This window comes from Bos mutus, chromosome 17 (assembly GCF_027580195.1).
Source record: "Bos mutus isolate GX-2022 chromosome 17, NWIPB_WYAK_1.1, whole genome shotgun sequence".
Classification (NCBI taxonomy): Eukaryota; Metazoa; Chordata; class Mammalia; order Artiodactyla; family Bovidae; genus Bos; species Bos mutus.
The window spans coordinates 67,815,132-67,831,136 of record NC_091633.1 but is presented as its reverse complement, the minus strand read 5'-3'; positions in this window follow the sequence as shown (position 1 = coordinate 67,831,136).

Here is a 16,005-nt window from a genome sequence, read left to right as displayed (position 1 = left end):
TGTCCATTGAGTCGGTGATGCCATCCAACCACCTCATCCTCTGTCGTCCCCTTCTCCTCCTGCCCTCAATCTTTCCCAGCATCACGGTCTTTGCAAATGAGTCAGCTCTTCGCATCAGGTGGCCAAAGTATTGGAGTTTCAGCTTCAGCATCAGTCCTTCCAATGAACACCCAGGACTGATCTCCTTTAGGATGGACTGGTTGGATCTCCTTGCAGTCCAAGGGCCTCTCAAGAGTCTCCTCCAGCACGAGTTGACCCTGGGAAATGTCTGCTTGCGTTTCTCAGCACCCCTCAGCCTCCGTACCACAGCTGTTTCTGCATGCAGAGACATGCACGGGTGCGTGTCTCACCGGAACTCTGATGCCTTCCCGTTGCCCATTCCTCCTCAGAGCCCTCCTGCTCTGGGCCTGCCTTTTCTCTGAGCCTCCCCTCTCGGGCTTCCTACATGCTCTTGGTCTCAGTCTCTCAGAATCTACCCTTAACCCCAAATCTTGCTGTTTGTTATGCCTTTGAACAAGCTCTCCTCCTGCCAGCTGCGCCTCCCTCCCTCTGCTCCCGCATCTACTAATCTCTTGGCCTCACGCTCGGTTTCGAGGAGTCAACAAGACGCCTCCCTCACTTCTAAGCGTCCTCCCCTGGGTGCCCTCCATGCCCCGGGTGCGTCTCCTTCAGGGTGTTTATCTTGCTGTGTGATTAATGGGGGCTTCTGTCTCATAGGTGCCCGTTACAGATACAGACTGTGAAATCCCGGTAGGCAGGACTGTGCATCACTCACTGCATCTGGCACAGTGCCTGGCAGAAACTGTCTACCTGATAAATAATCATCGATTAAGTGAGTGGATCCATGAACCAACAAGCCAGATCTGGTGTCTATTGCAAACCAAGACACTCTGATACCCTCTGCTTTTCCTTCTCGGAGAGTCTCCCATCTCACCCTCCATTCCCACCTTGCCCTCCCTGACTCTCCACAGGCACCAGCATTGTGAACAGGCCCCTGAGAACACACCGAAGGCAGGGAAAGGGGCGGAACATTCTAGGAAGGTGCACTGGTCTGTTTCACCATCCATTGCCAGTTAAGTTCTATCTCTGATCACATCAAGTATGAGTGTGAGCAACAACAAGATTTGGAGCAGAAAGTGGAATAGACTGGGAAAGATGAGGGAGGAAAAAAACCTGTTTTGGGTTAGTACATACAGTAGACATAGAGTCCCCATCAGACGAGGTTATAAAGAACCTCTTCAAATTGAAAGATGTACTGCTGAATATGGGCTTCCCGGGTGGTGCTCGTAGCAAAGCACTGAGAGACACATGTCCGACCCCTGGGTCGGGAAGATCTCCTGGAGGAGGGCATGGCAACCCACTCCAGTATTCTTGCCTGGAGGATCCCATGGACAGAAGAGCCTGGTGGGCTACAGTCCCACCAGGGGTGCAAAGGGCTGCAAAGAGTCGGACACGACTGAAGTGACTTAGTATGTACACACTGCTGAATATATTGTTGTTCAGTTGCTCAGTCGTGTCTGACTCATTGCGACCCCGTGGACTGCAGCACGCCAGGCTTCCCTGTCCATCACTGTCTCCCAGAATTTGCTCAAACTCATATTCATTGAGTTGGTGATGCCATCCAACCATCTCATCCTCTGTTGCCTGCTTCTCCTCCTGCCTTCAATCTTTCCCAGCATCAGGGTCTTTTCTAATGAGTTGGCTGTTCGCATCAGGGTCAAAGTATTGGAGCTTCAGCTTCAGCATCAGTCCTTCCAATGAATTTTCAGGGTTGATTTCCTTTAGGATTAACTTGTTTGATTTCTTTCCAGTCTAAGGGACTCTCAAGAGCACCACAGTTCAATAGCATCAATTCTTGGTGCTCACCCACTTTATGGTTCAACTCTCACATCTGTACGTGACTACCGAAAAACCACAGCTTTGACTATACCGACCTCTGTCTGCAAAGTGATGTCTCTGCTTTTTACACGCTGACTAGGTTTATCAGAGCTTTTCATCCAAGGAGCCAGTGTCTTCTAATTTCATGGCTACAGTCACTGTCCACAGTAATTTTGGAGCCCAAGAAAATAAAGTCTGTCACTGTTTCCATTTTTTATCCTCATCGATTTGCCATGAAGTGATGGGACTGGATGCCATGATCTTTGTTTTTTGAATGTTGAGTTTTAAGCCAGCTTTTTCACTCTCCTCTTTCACTTTCATCAAGAGGCTCTTCAGTTCTTCTTCGCTTTCTGCCATTAGGGTGGTGTCATCTGAGTATATACATAATAGAAAAAAGTAAACTTCCTATGCACGTAGAAGCCATTGACTGTGTGTGTTTTTGCTCCCTCAGGCCCGTTGTCTGCGCTGCTTGCCTTGGGAGGCTGATGTATCCAGGCTGCACCCCGGGCCTCCCTGACGTGGATCAGACCCGCAGGAGACACCGTCAGTAGATCAGAGAGGAGTAGGAGAGGGGGGTTTCCTCTCTCCCTTCCATCCACCTGGCTCACTTGCCCTGTTTTCAACAGAACAGCCAGACCGGTCATGGAAAGGACGAAGGCTCCATACTTATTTCAAGAAGGTGGGACTGCAGCATCAAGTGAGCAAGCTTTGTAAATACCACCAGTACAGGAACGAGGAGCCCGAGGAATGGTGGCTGTGGTGGCCCCAGCTCTGGGTCCCGGAGACACAGCAAACTGAAACTTTCTCTGTGTTCCTACCTCTACCGTCGGAGACAAGAGGCACCCCTGCTCCCAAGTTTCCCAAGCCCTGTGCTCAGGCCCCTTTCCCTCACTCCCTAACCCACGTTTAACCCTTGGTGATGAATTCGAGCCTGGGAAGCAGCTGAAGGTCACTCCCTCTCTCCTTTGGCTCAGTGACCAAAGTCAAACGTTCTGTCTGAAAGTCAAATATCTGTGGCTGCTTTCTTCAGTGATCTTTAAGATTCCTCATCTTCCTTCTTTCAGGTCAAGTAAGTTTTATTGATCATAGGGGAAATTATAAACACGGACAAATCGCCGTAAGAGAGCATGCTCTGAAGACATCTCTCTCTGTGAGGTCGGGGCAGTGCTAAGCAGTTCCACATGCACTGGCTAAAGTCACCTTAAAACCTGTGAGGTAGGGAGCATTGCTTCCCTCATTTCACTGATAAGAAACCTGATTCCTGGAAAGTTACAAAACTAGCTCAAGGTTACACTGGCTCCTGTCTGCCAAAGCTAGATGCAGACACGGAGATTCCAGAACGCTTGTTCTTAACCACCCGACTCTACTACTGTGAGAGCTCTGACAACCCTGCATCCCCTTTAAGCCTGCGTATCCCCCACTGAGAGTAAAGACGCAAGATTAAGTCATTGAAAAAACTGTGTCGGGCTGCAAAATTTTCTCTGGAGCGGCTGCTTTGCCTCTATTAACCACCAGGTGGCGCAAAGCCAACAATAGGATCTGGTTGCCAGGACTCCAGGGCCAGGACCTACTTGCCCCCTGAACCATCTCTGACTGTGGCGTGGGAATGGAGTGGAAACTTGTTCCCAGGAGCAATCTGCAAATCCACACAACATCCACGTGGCAGAGCTAAGAGTTTAACCAGTTTGTCTGACTCCTCTGGGCACATTTCCATCAGTTGCTCTGCTGCTACTCTTAAGGGGACAGGCAAGAAGGAAGACTCCAGGGACATGAGCTTGAGCAAACTCCAAGATATAGTGAAGGACAGGGAAGCCTGGTGTGCCTCAGTCCATGCAGTCACAAAGAGTGGACACGACTTAGTGACTGAACAACAAAGAAGGAAGATCACTTAGCTCTTTTGAAGCACTTTGAGGTTTTGTGCAGATGGTATATTAGAATCAAACTTCCAAATGAATAAAGGTTAAGAAGTTGATGCATGCAATACTGAAGTGGATGTTCTCAATCAATGAAAGAGGCTTGCTGCTAATAAAAAGAAAAGAGATTTAAAAGTTCAGTCCCTCAGTCATGTCCGACTCTTTGCGACCCCATAGACTGCAGCATGCTAGGCTTCCTTGTCCATCACCAACTCATGGACTTGCTCAAACTCATGTCTGCCCAGTCAGTGATGCCATCCAATCATCTCATCCTCTGTCGTCACCTTCTCCTCCTGCCTTCAATCTTTCCTAGCCTCAGGGTCCTTTCTAATGAGTCAGTTCTTTGCATCAGGTGGCCAAAGTATTGGAGTTTCAGCTTCAGCATCAGTCCTTCCAATGAATACTCAGGACTGATTTCCCTTAGGATTGACTGGTTTGACCTCCTTGCAGTCCAAGGGACTCTCAAGAGTCTTCTCCAACACCACAGTTCAAAAGCATCAATTCTTCGGCGCTCAGCTTTCTTTATAGTCCAACTCTCACATCCATATCTGACTACTGGAAAAACCATAGCTTTGACTAGACAGACTTTGGTTGGCAAAGTAATGTCTCTGCTTTTCAATATGCTATCTAGATTGGTCATAGCGTTTCTTCCAAGGAGCAAATGTCTTTTAATTTCATGGCTGCAGTCACCATCTGCAGTGATTTTGGAGCCCCCAAAAAATAAAGTCTGACACTGTTTCTGCTGTTTCCCCATCTATTTGCCATGAAGTGATGCGACCAGATGCATGATCTTCGTTTTCTGAATGTTGAGTTTTAAGCCAACTTTTTCACTCTCCTCTTTCACTTTCATCAAGAGGCTCTTTAGTTGCTCTTCACTTTCTGCCATAAGGGTGATGTCATCTGCATATGTGAGGTTATTGATATTTCTCCTGGCAATCTTGATTCCAGCTTGTGCTTCTTCCAGTCCGGCATTTCACATGATGTACTCTTCATAGAAGTTAAATAAGCAGGGTGACAATATACAGCCTTGACGTACTTCTTTCCCGATTTGGAACCAGTCTGTTGTTCCATGTCCAGTTCTAACTGTTGCTTCTTGACCTGCATACAGATTTCTCAGGAGGCAGGTCAGGTGGTCTGATATTCCAATCTCGTTCAGAATTTTCCACAGTTTGTTGTGATCTACAAAATCAAAAGCCTTGGCGTAGTCAATAAAGCAGAAGTAGATGTTTCTCTGGAACTCTCTTGCTTTTTCTATGATCCAGCGGATGTTGGCAATTTGATCTTTGGTTTGATCTCTGCCTTTTCTAAATCCAGCTTGAACATCTGGAAGTTCATGGTTCACGTACTGTTGAAGCCTGGCTTGGAGAATTCTGAGCATTACTTTGCTAGCGTGTGAGATGAGTGCAGTTGTGCAGTAGTTTGAGCATTCTTTGCCATTGCCCTTCTTTGGGATTGGAATGAAAACTGACCTTTTCCAGTCCTGTGGCCACAGCGTCATATTTGAGGATTTGAAACAGCTCAATTGGAATTCCATCACCTCCACTAACTTTGTTTGTAGAGATGGTTCCTAAGGCCGGCTTGACTTTGCATTCCAGGATGTCTGGCTCTAGGTGAGTGGTCACACAATCATGGTTATCTGGCTCATTGGGATCTTTTTTGTACAGTTCTTCTGTGTATTTTTACCACCTCTTCTTAATATCTTCTGCTTGTTAGGTCCATACCATTTCTGTCCTTTATTGTGCCTATCTTTCCATAAAATGTTCCCTTGGTTTCTCCAATTTTCCTGAAGAGATCTTGCAGCTAATAGCATACTCCAATCCATTCTCAGAGATCCCTATGAGGCCCTCTCCAGCACCCCCATGTGTATGAGTGAATATAAAATGGACTGTACATGGTTGCCAAAGATGGAGACATGGTTTGTGGTAGATGCACAGCCAGGAACTTGCTGCCCATGGACACAGATTTCAAGTCCACAGATGGCGTCTTTTGCATCACAGAAGTGTGGATGGTCTGACCACGTTCCTCTCTGACAAATTCAGGCACTGAGAAGTCACAGGAATTGTCCTCTGTGTGTCAGCTCTTCCTGGCTGGCAGGGCATATGGCACCCTGGCTCGTCTAACCTTGGCCTGCGTTGTCTCCGTGCTCTGAGATAAACCCTGGAGAACGGGGCATGGATACCTAAGGACTTGGGGAATGAAAGGGAGAAAATAGAAGGATTTTTGCTACTTTTTTGGCCATGCCATTAGGCATGCAGGATCTTCCCTGACCAGGATCAAACCCACGGCCCCTGCATTGGGAGTGTGGAGTCTTAGCCAGGGAAGTCTGGGGATTCTTCCTTGTTAATGCTCTGCCTGAGGTCCACGGGTGTGGTGGTGGTTGAGTCGCTCAGTCGTGTCCGACTCTTGCGACCCCATGGACTGTAGCCCGCCAGGCTCTTCTGTCCATGGGATTCTCCGGGCGAGAATACTGGAGTGTGTTGCCGTTTTCTTCTCCAGGGGATCTTCCCGACACAGGGATTGAACCTGGGTCTCCTGCATTGCGGGTAGGTTTTTTACTGACTAAGCTATGAGGGAAGCCCGCATGGGTGTGCACGTGTACTAGTAAAACTGGCAGTGGCAGCAGACACCAAACATTTTCAAGGAGAGGATACTTAGTTCAAGGGGGTGGACAGGGTCATTTCATGGGGCCAGGATCTCAAGTCCCAAAGTCATAATTACAGCACATGTCCTCTCCAGATTCTGGAAGCATCTGTGGCAGATCTAGTAACTTAGAAAAGTTTGACCACTTATCCCGACAAACTGTGAAGTCTATGGGAAAAGCATAGTAATGTCCACTAAGGAGAAGAGAATGGTAAAGGTCACTATGCTCATTTAGAACTGAGTTTACCCATGTGTATTCCCATTTTCTCTTCCTGGTGGAAAAGAAAAGTAATTTCAGTCTCCAGAGAGAATTTTTTGATTTATTTAGAAAGTCAGTGTGTTATGTAACACGAACAGAGTCTCCCTCCTCCTGAAGCTGGGTCACCCGGACACCCCAAGAGCAAGAAATCGGCTATGAATCCAGCACCAACACGTTGGTCGGGAGCAATTAACCCTGAGTCAGGTCCAAGTGCGTGCTGGGGGCGGATAAATCCTCAGTCGTTGCTCCCACCGTGTGGAGACGCATGCATTCCACTCCGCGCTCAGTCACTGACTGCGGCTCCCGCATTTACGCATTTACGAGCTGGGAGTCTCGTCAGGGTGAACCAATAAAATCGTCCTTGTGGCTCCGTTGGGCCCATGGTCTTCCCTGGACTGCTTTTCCCATGAAATGTCAGCTCTCATCAGAAAACAAAGGAAGCCAGAGTGTGAGCGGGAGGGGAACTTAAACACCATCTGGTGGCCATTCACTATAAATCTTTGTGCCTGATGCAAACTTCTTGCACAAAGCAGCTCAGTCTTCTGATTTGTAGGCTGTCAGAAGGCAGTCTCCATTACCTGGAATACCCAACACAGCAGGGTAGGCTTCTTTTTAATTGTTTTCCCAATTTTAAGTACTCAGTTGTATAGCACAGGGAACTGTATTCAGTGTTTTGTAATAACCGATAATGGAAAAGAATCTGAAAAAGAATACATATTAATGTATATCAGAATCACTTTGTTGTATTCTTGAAACTAACACATCATTGTAAATTACTTATGCTTCTATCAATCAATCAATAAAGTACTTGATCCCAAGGTTTATAACGACATGTTGACCCCGAAGCAGAAATGCCCCCTTTGGAATCTTTCATGCCTTGAAAAAAGAAAGTGTTGTTTGGGTTGTGATGCTTTACCCTGTCAGTTGTGAGGGTTCTTGAAAAAAATGCCTGAGAAATGCTGATTTTTTTCTCATGAATGTTCTGCAGTAAAATAGGAAAAAAAAAAAAAAGTATCAGATTCTGATTCTCATTGAAAACTTCCTTCACTGACTAAAAATGATTTTTTCAAGACAAGTGAATTGCACACTTAACCTTCCCCAGGTCCACCTCCTTCCTTGGGCTCCCTGACCACTGGCTGGCTTTTGTCCTCTTTTGTAGATGGTGGTGACGAAAGTGCCTGGAACTTGACATTTATTGATGGGTAACCACAAAGCAAGGCTCCTCTGAGCAGAATCCCTCTCTAGCACGCCTTACTCCCACTGAGCGGCTCATTCTCTCCCCCTAACTCCCCACACAGCCCATCCTGACCGAAGGGGGAGTTTTGTGTCCCAGGTTTTTTTTTTGGCTGCACCATGCAGCATGTGGGACTTCCCTGAATAGGGACCAGACCCACATCCTCCGTAGTGGAAGCTCGAAGGGCAGAATCTTAACCACAGAACCACCAGGGAAGTTCCATAATAATATTATTATTTTAAATCTTTTAATTTAGTTGCATGGCATGCGTTATTCTAGTTCCCTGACCGAGGATCAAACATGCGTCCCCTGCAGTAAAATCTCAGAGTCTTAACCACTGGACCACCAAGGGAGTCCTATGTCCCAGTCCTGAAGCCTTCCCTGCTAAGGTAAAATACTCTCAGAAAATATTTTCATTTTAGAAAGGTTTCACAAAATCTGCGTGATCCGAGGGACAAATTTTCTAACAACGTAATTTTACATTTCCTAGTATTACACAAGCTGGAATCAAGATTGCCGGGAGAAATATCAATAACCTCAGATATGCAGATGACACCTCCCTTACGGCAGAAAGTGAAGAGGAACTAAAAAGCCTCTTGATGAAAATGAAAGAGGAGAGTGAAAAAGCTGGCTTAAAACTCAACATTCAGAAAACGAAGATCATGGCATCTGGTCCCATCACTTCATGGCAAATAGATGGGGAAACAGTGGAAACAGTGTCAGACTTTATTTTTTTTGGCTCCAAAATCACTGCAGATGGTGACTGCAGCCATGAAATTAAAAGACGCTTACTCCTTGGAAGAAAAGTTATGACCAACCTAGACAGCATATTGAAAAGCAGAGACATTACTTTGCCACCAAAGTCCGTCTAGTCAAGGCTATGGTTTTTCCAGCGGTCATGTATGGATGTGAGATTTGGACTGTGAAGAAGGCTGAGCGCCGAAGAATTGATGCTTTTGAACTGTGGTATTGGAGAAGACTCTTGAGAGTCCCTTGGACTGCAAGGAGATCCAACCAGTCCATCCTAAAGGAGACCAGCCCTGGGATTTCTTTGGAAGGAATGATGCTGAAGCTGAAACTCCAGTACTTTGGCCACCTCATGCAAAGAGTTGACTCATTGGAAAAGACTCTGATGCTGGGAGGGATTGGGGGCAGGAGGAGAAGGGGATGACAGAGGATGAGATGACTGGATGGCATCACTGACTCGATGGACGTGAGTCTGAGTGAACTCTGGAAGTTGATGATGGACAGGGAGGCCTGGTGTGCTGCAATTCATGGGGTCGCAAAGAGTCAGACACGACTGAGCAACTGAACTGAACTGAACTGAGTGTTACGGCGGTGCTGGGAAACCAAAAGCCACGGGGGCTCCCCGGGCGTGCTCTCTGGTTCCCCCCTTGCCCTGAGTCATACCCAACGTGGTGAACGTGGCTGTATGCAGTGGGCCGTCCACCTCAGACAAGCCCCTGCCTTGTGTGTAGTAAGGCTGGGCCTCCGCAGAGGATGTCTAAGATCCTGAACGTGGTGTCCGAAAAATGAACCCTTGGCTCCCCGCTGCTGGAGCCCAGGGCCTGTGGCTCCCATCCAGGGGCGCCCTGATCCTTCTCCCCTTCTCTCCCACTGTGCTTGGGAGGCCCATGTTCAGACTTGCCCATTCTGAGATAAACAGTGGGCACTGCTCAGAGGTGGGAACTCCACATTAATTAACAGGAAGAAGATGAAACAGGAGCCCAGCTGGGAAGGAGCCGGTTACCTCCTGGAGCAGGAGGAGGACAGGGGCGGGACGGGGCGGCCTGCCCTAGGCTGTGTGTGTTCTCAGCACGGGCGGGGGGCCTGTCCCGGTCTGGGACTCTCAAGAGGACACATGAGGTGACTCTCCCAGCACTCATTTGTCAGATGCTACCAAAGCCCGAGGTGGTCACCACCACATCCCTGTCTGCAAAGGTCAGAGGCTGGGATGAGCTGCCAGATGCAGACAGGGCCCCGCATGACAACTCTGTGCCTCTTAACTGGAGCATCTCCAGGACCCCAACAGACACTCCCGGGGCCACCTGCTCGTCTGTGGCTCTCCCCTGGACGCCGAGGCCCCAGCCCCAGCAGCACAGAGCTGGGGGGGCCGGGGAGAAGAGCCCACAACCTGGGGTCTCCAATGCAGGGGCCACGCGAGACGCCTTCCTGCCTGGGGGGCCAGTGGCCCTGAGATCCTGAGAGAAGGAAAGCCCAGGCACTTGATCTCATGCCTTGTCAGAGTTTAACACCCTGTTAGCCACGGATGGGAGAACTTGTCAGAAGTATGTGAAAAGGTTGTGATAGAAACGTTATGAAGTGTCAGTGCCGATGCACTCCCCTGAGAACAAGGTCTAGGGAGCCAGGGTGCTGGGGGTTGAACACACTCCCCTCACAAACAGACGCAGGCTTCCTACCACGATGTGTCTCCGAATGTGACCCTATTTGGAAACAGAGGTTTCTAGAGGGGGTCAAATTAAATTGAGGTCAGTGAGATGGCCCTAGGGCCGTGATGACTGATGCCCTAGTACCAAGGGGACGTCTGGACGCAGTCCACTCGGGGTGAATGCGGGGCGGCGGAGGTGAAGACGTCCATTTACAAGCCAAGGAGAGACGCCAGAGCAGTTGCCCTCGGGCCCCTCATGAAGAGCTGACCCCGCTGACACCCGGAGTTTAGACTCCAGCCTTTAGCACTGGGGTTAGGGAAGATACACAGCCTGTGCCCCTCGCCCCAGCAGCCCTGGGCCGATCCCGGTGCTCTCTGCATGGCGCTGTCCTTTGGGAGGCCCCTCCGTTCCTCTGGGTGACTAGAAGGAGGCCGGTCACAGTCCAGATTTCTCCTACCCCCACCCACCCTGGCTCCTCTGCCTCGGGTCTATCACTCTGACACTCTGGCCTCTGGGCCTCTAAGAACCAGTTACTAAAAGTATCTAACCTAAAAATCTTTTCTTTCCCTTTTTTTTTCTTTTTTAGTCGTTCAGTCATGGCTGACTCTTTGCGACCCCATGGACCATAGCCCACCAGTCTCTTCTGTCCATAGGATTCTCCAGTCAAGAATACTGGAGTGGGTTGCCATTCCCTTCTCCAGGAGATCCTCCTGACCTGGGGATCAAACCCAGGTCTCCTGCATTGCAGGCAGATTCTCTACCATCTGAGCCAACAGGAAAGCCCAACCTAAAAATACCCTAACCTAAAAAAGTTACTGGACCAGGACCCTGCTTTTGTGCAACAGGTCAGGATCGCCATGTTCCTAAGATGCAATTTGCTGGAACAGCGGTGTCCAGAGCTGTGGGTGGAGTGGGGCCTAAAGCAATGTTTGAAGAGTGTCTACACAGCTAGGGACTTGAAGTACATTTTACGGGTGAATTGGGACACAGGCTACAGAGCTCTCTCCCCAACACAAGCCTCATCTTCTCCCACCTTGCCTGCCTTGAAGTTCAAGGCCTGTGATTCTTAGATGTCATTACTGGGGGTGGTGAGGAGGGCGCCCCCGCCTTTGAAGCCACCTCGTTAACCACACTGGCTGTTCCTGCCTCTTTCCCACAGCTCCTGCAGGGGTTGCCTGGTCTCACGGGGGGATGTGTGTGTGCCGGGCGGGTTCTGAGTGTGTGCTGCAGGTGCGGGCTTGTTGGGCAAAGAGAGGCAGGAGGGGTGGGTGTGGCAGGGTGGGGACCGAGGCTGGCACGCGCGAGCAGGCGGGGAACGTTCGGTGGGTCTGCGAGTTCTTGGAACTGCCTCCCCCGCAGAATACTTGTGTTGTTTTTTTCTTCACAGGATGAGTATTAAGCAGGCTGCAGCTGTGGGAACCAGACCTGCAAAGGAACAGGTCCATGAAATGGCTTGTTTTGACATTTTGATGCCAAAGTCGGTGGTGGGACCATTCTAAGCCTGGGTTTAATTGGGCAGCGTCCCAACCCCCACCCCCCCACCACCTGCAGAGGCCTTGCCTCCCGGGGTGTTTTTCTTCTCAGAAAACAGACTCAGGGCAGCAAGGAAGACCAGGCCTGAGGGGGCCCTGAGGTAACCTCTCCCTCCCGGCTGGTGGGTGCGGGGAGGGAGACGACGCCGAGGAACCAGAAAAAGGAGGGAAGAGAGCGGAGGGCAGGGCAGGGCAGGCTCCTCTGAGCTCCAACCCGTGCTGTGCCGAGTGACTCAAGTGAGGTGATGCAAGGCCTCCTCTGCCGACTTCCTGCTGCTGTAAGTCTGTGTGAATAATTCTGGTAATGACCCTTTACTCAGCTGGGGTGGCTTCCAGATAAGCTGATTGGTGTCAGCTTATGTGTGGGGCGCTCTCGGCTGTCATCTGACGTGATATCACACACTGCGGTGACTGACACTGCCCCTTGGGGCCCGGGCCCGGGGAGGAACGATGAGACAAGGCCTGTCGGGGTGGGGAGAGGACCCAGCGGCGTGCCAGGGCCTGTCTCCTTCCTCTGGGCTCCGGGGACTGCGGCCCTGCGGGCAGCACTGGGCCTGCTAGTGGGCACAGGGTGCCAGGGGCAAGCTGGGTGGACGGAAGCCCCAGTCTTGAGGTGAGAGAGTTCCAGGTTGTCTTTCTTGCCAGGGGCCTTGTTCATACAAGGGAGCATGGTGGTCACAGCAAGGAAGTGGGGCTGCGGCTTCTCTGTCACAGAGGGGCACCAAGTGCCCCCTGCCCCACACACGGTGACTCTGTGCCACCCTTCCCAACACTGCTTTCCTCCCTGTTGGTAAAAGTCTGACCAAGGTCTTTGGGGAGCTGCCTCCCCTCCCTGCTCAGCCCATGTGTTCGGGGGACTCTGCCCACCCTTCTGGCCCCAGGGGGAGCAGGTAGCTCCGCACTGGCCCGTGAGAGAGGTGCCCCGCCCAGTGCAGGGCCTGGGTAGGGCGCCTGCCATCGGGGACACTCCCGGGACTGCTGTCACCCTGCCGGGAGAGTTGCAAAGTGAGTAGGATTTATCAAGCATGGCTGGGGGCACTTCTGTCATCCTGGGAGGAGAGGCTGACCAGGAATAAAAGCAACACGGGCTAAAGCCAGGCAGAACAGAGAGAAGGAGGGAGACGAGACAGACAGGGAGAAACTGTCTCCAGCACCCACCCAAGCATTCAGACCCAGCATGGATGGCAACTGAACAGAGCTGTGTTGAAACCCCATTATTTTCAGGCTTATAAGCCAATAAATTCTCAATCTTTCTCTCTCTCCTCCGGTTGGTTTCCGTCATCTGCACCTGACAGAACCATGAGCAAAATGCAAAGTTTTTTGCCTCCAAAGGTGTAGCAGAGTCTGCCTGGTCTCCCCAGGGCCCGGCTCTGCTCTCTGGGACAAGCGGAGGGCGTGCCCCCTCTCTCAGAGGGGCCAGTGGATCCGAGTCTGCCGCTACACTCCCGCTCATCTCTCTCTTCCCCTGATATTCTACTTTCTTCTTCTTTCCTTTTCCCCTCCCTCTCTCTTAATTTTACCCAGGATTTGAAAAGGTGCTGAACATTTTGTGTTGCCAGCAAGTAAACAAGGGCTGTAAAAATGATGGGGCACAAAGACGGAGCAGCAACTGGCAGAGGCTCTCAGTGGCCAATTCTGGAACAATCTGAGCAGCAAAATAGTGGAGGACAGTGGTGAATTATAGACCATTGGAAACTAGGGCTCTGAATCCACACCAATAATAAGGAGATCAATGAATGAATGAGTCAATGAATGAGAAGGAAGGGCTTTCACCACAGCAGGAAGTCAAGTGCATGTGCTAAGTTGCTTCAGTCATGCCTGTTTGCGACCCTATGGTCTCGCAGAGTAGCCCACCAGGCTCCTCTATCCGTGGGATTCTCCAGGCAAGAATACTGGAGTGGGTTGGCATGCCCTTCTCCAGGGAACCTTTCTGACCCAGGGATCAAATTTGCTTTTCCTGTGGCTCCTGCATTGCAGGGGGATTCTTTACTGCTGAGCCACAGAGGAAGCCCATAAAGTCAAATACTAGTCAATAAATGTGAAAGAATTCATGGGTGAAAATGTATGAAAAGTTTTCACGTTGAAAAAGCATCATTTTTGAGGCATCATAATAAAAACTTAGGTAGTCAAGGATGGATATATGGATGCTAACTTCAGGGGAAGTTTTGCTGAGAAGCAGCGTGTTTTCATAGTCTCAGAGTATTTCCCCACAGATTGCCTATCAGCTGCCAAGAAAGGTGGAGTAACTACCCAGTGGAGAAATAAGACCACGTCTTCATTAAAACTAACATTGGCGTTGAGAGCCAGGTGGATACCACATGCCTCCAGGACGCCCTGAGGAGAAGACAACTTTGGGAGTCCCCCCAGCTTCCCCGCATAGACAGATTCTAATCGTGAGGAATCATCTGACAAACCCCAAAGGGCGGCTGTTTTGGTTGTTTAGCTATTTAGTTGTGGTAAAAAACACTAACATAAGATCACCCTTTTAACCATTTTAAAGTGCGCAGTGCAGTAGTATCAACTACACACACATTGTGTAACAGGTCTCTAGAACTCGTCGTCTGTGTTTATCACTGGGGGACTCTCCTGCTCCCCTCCCTCAAAGCCTCTGGCAACTACCATTCTGCTGGCTGTTTCTGAGTTTGACCTCCTTGCATACTTCATATGAATGGAATTATGCAGCATTTGCCAGTATTCTTGCCTGGAAAATCCCATGGACGGAGGAGTCTGGTAGGCTGCAGTCCATGGGGACACTAAGAGTCGGACATGACTGAGCGACTTCATTTTCACTTTTCACTTTCATGCATTGGAGAAGGAAATGGCAACCCACTCCAGTGTTCTTGCCTGGAGAATCCCAGGGACGGGGGAGCCTGGTGGGCTGCCGTCTCTGGGGTCACACAGAGTCGGACACGACTGAGGCGACTTAGCAGCAGCAGCAGCAGCCCTTTTATGACTGGCTTATTTCACTTAGCACAACGTCCTCAAAGTTTGCCCATTCTCTAGCATGTGTCAGAATTTCTTTCCTTTTAAAGGCTGAACACTATTCCATTGTACATATATGTATATGCTTCATTTTCTTTATCCATTCATGGCTGTTGATGGACATTTAAGTTGTTTCAACATTTTGGCTATTGTGAATAATGCTGCTATGGACATGGGTGTGCGACTATTTTTTCAGGATCCTGTTTTCAATTTTTTGGTTCTATCTGCAGAAGAGGGATTGCTGGATCATATGGTAGTTCTATTTTTAATTTTTTGAGGAAACTCCATCTGTTTTCCATAGTGGCTGCATCCTGGGGCCACCCCAGTGTTTATATCCCGCCAACACTGCATGAGAATTTCCTTTTCTCCACCTCCTTTCCAACATTTGTTGCTTTCTGGCTGTATGGGGGTTTCCGTTTTGTTTTGCTTGTTTGTTTTTTGATAGTGACCATCTTCATGGTATGAGGTGATACCTCATCGTGGTTTTGATTTGCATTTCCTTTATGTTTAGTATTGTTGACCACCTTTTCATATGCGTATTGACCATTTGTATATCTTCTTTGTAGAAATGTTTATTCAAGTCTTGTTCATTTTTTAATTGAATTTTTGTTTTTTATTGTTCAATTTTATGAGTTCTTTATATATTCTGGATATTAGCCATTTACCAGTTATATGGTTTATAAATATTTTCTCCTTTTTTGTAGCTTGCCTCGTTCATGCTTTGATTGTTTGGTTTCCTTTGCAGTGCGAAAGTTTTAAAGTTTGATGTAGTCCCATTTGTCTGTTTTTGTTGCCTCTACTTTCGGTGTCATATCCAAGAAATCATTGCTAAATCCAATGTCATGAAGCTTTCATGTTTTCTTTTAAGAGTTTCATGACTTCAGCTCTTATATATGGTCTACAATTCATTGTGAGCTAATTTTTGTATATGGTGTAAGGTAAGGGTCCAACTTCATTCTTTTGAATGTGAATATCCAGCTTTCCTGACACCATTTGTTGAAGATACTGTCTGTCTCCACTGTGTAGCCATAGCACACTTGTGGAAGGCCAGTTGACCATATGTAGGTCATTTCTGGGCTTTCTTTTCTATTTCATTGGTCTATATATCTGGCTTTATGCCAGTGCTATAGAGTTTTGATTCCTGTATTTTGTAATATGCTTTCAGAAATTAGCCTTA